Here is a 5,221-nt window from a genome sequence, read left to right as displayed (position 1 = left end):
TCAGTGACGGCAATAGATCTGGGCTTTCATTGGGCTTATAAAGAACAAAAGGGTCCTTGTCCTCAAATGACTTAAAATTAGTAGAATAGATAAAACATGAAGAGAAATGTTTAATATAAGATACAATAAAGTAAATTTAAAAAAAGAAATGCAAAGTACCATGAGATGGAGAGAAAGGAGAGATCATTACTGGCTTGGTGGATCAAAGACTTCCTGGCAAAGGTTGAATTTAAGCTGAAGATACATGGTATTTCAAGCAGCAGAGACAGGGTTTGGAGATATTGATAGGGTTGTGTTCCTGTCCTGTGGAATGGCTGGAGCAAGGAAGTAATGTGATAAGCAGTCTGCTTTGGGGAGAGTAATCTGATCAGAGTGTGTAAGAGGAATTGGAAATCCAGTTAGGAAGACTCTATAGAGGCCTGAATAATAATCGCCTGAAGTAGAGTGGTAGAAGAATGAATAGAAAAGACAGTTGTCAGTCATAAAGCATTGATGAAGCATGCACTAAATGCCAGACACTGTGGTAAAAGCTAGGGATACAGAGAAAGGCAAAAATACAGTCCTTATTCTTTTTATTTTTAATTGAATGATGCTAAGCAAACAAACAAAAAGAACGTTTCCATATACAAAAGAAAAGTGGATTGCACAGGAAAATACGAATCTCATATACACACAGCACATATATCAGAGTGAATAAATATTTGTTAATGCCAGGCATTGTGCTAAGTAGTGAGAATATAAAGAAATGCATATGACAGTTCATTTCATCAAGAAGCTTTTGGGAGAGATGACACATAAACAGAAATGGAAAAGCTGAGGAGGGGAAGGAAGAGGGGAGGGAGGAGATTACCTTGCCCAGGGGCATGAGAAAGACCTGTAGCCAGAGCAAGGAAAGATCTGAAGACGATTGTTACAAAGTTGATTTCATCTTGAAAAATGAGTTTCTAAAGATCATGAAGTTTAGAAAAGCAAATGCGTGGAAAATAATGAGGTAAATTCTCTGAGATCTCTCTTTAAATGGTGGAGAATCAGAAAGAAGAGTGTATATGGTATGTATGTGTGTGTGACTTAAGAATCATATTTGATGGTCTTGCCATGTATGTTTTTACATGTAATCAACATTTTTTGTGTTCCAAACTGATTTTTTAGCAATCATAATTATGCCATAAGCTAAGCAAGGTCCAACATTTTCCGCCTTTTTGCTCTCTGCATTTCCCTTTGCTAAAGTCATCAACTTTCTCTTGGACCACCATAGTATGGACTTAATGTAGACATTGGTCCTCACAGTTCAATTAGAGAATCTTTGATAGACACTGTTGCCACACCATTTTTGTTAGCATTCACACTGCCAAGGTTTCCAATAAGCCTCTCTTCATCATTTGGTTCACCATGATTTTTGTTTTAGAATGAGGGTTAAAGGGAGTACCTGTACTAGTACATCTTTGATGTACCAAACTCATGGACATGAAATCAATTATTTTCTTCAGCTAATCCTTTAATATTTCCCAAAAGTTACACAAAAAAGGCTCCCCAACCTGCTTCTGTTCAAAGAAGAGCATGCCTTGTATGGGATTGTCAACCTTCAAAATGTACATAGCCTTCAGCACCACGCTGCATAGGCAAGTAAGCCTATGCAGACTTTCTATGTCTGACATGGATGCCGATAGAGAGAATTTATATTTGTTCCTAAAGGGAATAGGGAGCCACTAGAGTTTATTGAGTAGGAGTATGACATGGTTGGAACTATGCTTTAGGAAAACCATCTTGGCAACTGAAGGGAGGATAAATTAGAATGGGAGTAAATTAAAGGAGGCAACCCACTTGGAGGCTATTGCATGAGGTGATGAGGGCCTGCACTAGAACATTGAAAGTGTCAGAAAGAGAAGTGGGCATATTCAAGAGATGTTGTAAAGCTGAAAATTAGCAACTTTGGGAAAATGTTGTATGTGGGGGAAGGGATAAGTGATGATATGACAAGAAATTGTAAATCTGAAGGACTGGGAGGATGGTATTATTCTTGACATTAATAAGGCAGTTAGGAGTAGATGAGGGTTTAGATGGAAAGATAATCAATTCAGTTTTGGATATGTTGAGTTTAAGATGTGTCCTAGCCATCTATTTCAAAATGTCTGAAAGACAGCTAGAGATATAAGACAGAGGTCAGCAGAGAGATAGGAAGATTTGAGAATCATTAGCACAGAGATAGTAATGAAATCCATGGGAAAAGATGAGATTACCAAGTGAACTATTGTAATGGGAATGTAAATTTAAAGATCTTCCCTGCCCCTAGGCTAAAGTGCACCTGGAGCCTGGGGTGGGAGGCTTGTTTTTCAGTAGATACTTCTTGATTGGCCAGTGAGTCAATAAGGTTGTTACATTCTTTGAGCCAGGAGAAGGTTATATAAGTCCTGATGTGTAGCTTTGTTTTGGGGCTCACTTTGAGAAGTGTTCTGTGATTTGATCTGGATTCTGGGAAGCCATTGTCCAGAGGGCGCCTCCCCCCCCTTTGAAAAACCCAGATGTTGATTTGGTATGGATGTAATGGTTGGACAGTTTGGAAAGCTGTCTACTTGATCTGTTTCTGTCTTGATAATTCTGCCTGTATACTTTGAAGTTCAGGGTGCTGACCTTTTTCCCCTGAACAAGGTAAATGATACATGTTTGACTGATTAAAGTAAGCTTGTTAACCCATTTTGAGTTGCTTTCCTTTATCAAAGCAGATCTAAGAACTTGTGCTGGCAGCCACCCTGGGGAGGCTTGGGGTGCTTGCTGCTACAACTATAGAATAAAAAAAAAGAGGTGCAAAATAGAGTCCTGTGGGATAACCACAGTTAGTGGGTATGATTGGATGAGGATCCATCCAAAGAGACTGAAGAAGTCATATAATACATATCCTGCTTGGGCATTCTGGTGGTGCTGCTTTCTGATTGACTGAGTATTGTGGTCTTGTCTGAGACTAGATGTATGTGGTTGTGGTTGAGGGCATGGACACACCTGCTGTTTCTGTGGGAAATAGGAGTTCATGGACACACTTATTGTTCAAGTGAGCAGTAAGGCATGTATGAAGAAGTTAGGATATTGGGGGGGGGGCGTGAGTGGGTAGGTAGGGGCAGTGGACCTGCTACTCATTGGGTCCTATATGGAAGTTAGAATATTGGGAATAGGGGTAGCTTTATTAGGATTCCATCAGAAGGAATGAGATCACTTGTGCCAGTAAAGGAGTGGGCCTTGGTAAGGGGTAAGGGTCTCTTTGTGTGAGATAAGAGTGAAGGAACAGAAACTTGCAGAAGACAATTGAGAATTATGAAATGAGAAAGAGGTGAGAAGAGGAAACTTATGGTGAATGGCCTCAATTTTTTTCAGGTTTGGAACAAAGAGAATGCTTCATTCCCTCCCAGTCTGTCACTTCCCTGTCTCCTCCTACCGCCCACCTCCTTCTCCTCCTTCTCCTACTTCTTTAACAAACTGACAGAAGGGGACCAGGCGGCCTGGGGGATGGCGGCATCGGAAGAGGGGACGCAGGCACGGAGCCTGGAGGAGGTGGCCTGGCTGGCGCGGGCTGTGCGGGCCCTTGAGTGCGAGACCGGCTCCCTAGGGAAGGAGCCCTGGGCGGAGGCGGAGCGGGCGCGAGGCTAGCTGAAGGGGCGTCCCGTGGAGCGTCGTGCTCCCACTTCGGAGCCCTGTGTGCACGCCTGGCTAAAGAGCTTGGCGCGCTGGGGGCCTTACAGGAAGGGGCGGTCATGAGCGCTGGAGACAGAAACAGAGACCGCCAGGAAACTGAGTACTGCTTCCTTCTGGAGCTGAGCGGCCTGCTTCGGGAGCTGCACTGCCCGGACCGGACCCTCACGACGGGGAACCCGACGGCTCGGATCGGTACCCCCGGCAGCCGCCAGCGCCTGCTGCGCTTCCTCTGTTCAGAGCTCCAGGCAGCTTGCCTCCTGAGTCTTCGAAGCCCAGCTAACCCCTCCCATGCTGAGACACAGAAGAAAGCCCTGGGGGAGCTGACCCTGACTCTTCAAGCTCTGGGGATGCCCCAGCCAGAGCCAGGAACCCCAGGAAACCAATTGCTGAGAGATATCCATGCAAAGATCTGATTTACTTCCCTTACTGCCCCCTGGATACCTGGACCCCCTACTCACTCAGCCTCTGGATGCTCCCCGATGGGAGGCCCTGAGTACCCTCTCCATCTGCCTACGGGATCAGTATTGCTACCGCCGACGTCTCATGCTGACCAGGCTGGATCTCACAGCATCTGCCTTACACTGAACAGAGCGGGCCCAGACCCAAGGTACTGCCGTGACAAACGCCTTGAAGCCCCTACGTCAGGGGTTGGCCCCCGAGTCTGAAATCTCCCTTGCCCACGTCTTAGCTTCCCGGGCTGACCTCTCCCGACTGGTATCAGCCTCAGGTCGGGCTGCCTGTCTGTTCACCTGCTGCCCCATCAACAAGGTGCTAATGGGCCCAGTCCCTGACAGAGGGGGCCGGCCCAATGAGCTGGAGGCCCCTATGCCCAGCTGGCAGAGCCGTAGGGAGGGTGGGCACCAGCGCTGGGGACGGAAGAAGAAGAGACGGTGAACAGGATGCTACCACCCCTTACAGCACCCATCTGGGCCCTCTGTCACTGGGCAGGGGCTGAAGGACCCAGGGTTTGCATCCAGCTCCCCCCAATACCCATTCCCACCAAAGCCAAACTCTCTGGAAAAATAGATTTAATTTACAATTAAAAAAAAAAAACTTACAGAAGTCATAAAGGTCAAAGGCACAGGGACAAGTATCTATGAACTTCATTTCAGAAGAAGAATGCCTCTTCCCCTCTCCACTATCCTCCAGATGCTGGTGCCTATGACAGCCCTAACTCTCCTGCTCTAGTCCCAGCTTTAGAGCTCAGCTCCCCTCTCCTATCTTTATATCCTTACCAGCAAATATAGTTTCTCTTCTTTGAGGAACAGAATCTATTTTGGATCCATTAGAGGCAGCAGTGACTTTGTTTCAGGAATTCTCCATTCCCTTAGATAAACAGCCTCACTGTTCTGAGCAATGTATTTCTTCATCTCTAAGCTGTAAGAAATGAAATTGAAAAATGACCTGTCAGTGTTGTAAGCAGCACAGCTTTAAGAGAGCTTTTATCATGGTCATCAGGAAAGAGGGATGAAACGTAGACCTGAAGCCAATCAGTGTCAAAAAATATCCCAAATAACTGATTAAAATTTGGAGAACCCAT

At 45.3% G+C, this 5,221-nt stretch overlaps 1 pseudogene; it reads left to right on the top strand.

The window, feature by feature from the left end:
* The first annotated feature begins 3,495 nt into the window (after positions 1-3,495).
* LOC138166327 (protein FAM98C pseudogene) lies at positions 3,496-4,734 on the top strand (annotated as a pseudogene).
* The last annotated feature ends 487 nt before the right edge of the window (positions 4,735-5,221 follow it).

Source organism: Petaurus breviceps, unplaced genomic scaffold (genome assembly GCF_028583685.1).
Source record: "Petaurus breviceps papuanus isolate PSGF00001 unplaced genomic scaffold, PetGlider_PUasm1.0 221, whole genome shotgun sequence".
Taxonomy (NCBI): domain Eukaryota; kingdom Metazoa; phylum Chordata; class Mammalia; order Diprotodontia; family Petauridae; genus Petaurus; species Petaurus breviceps.
The sequence above is the reverse complement of the archived record's forward strand: the minus strand, read 5'-3'. Positions and strand labels throughout refer to the sequence as shown.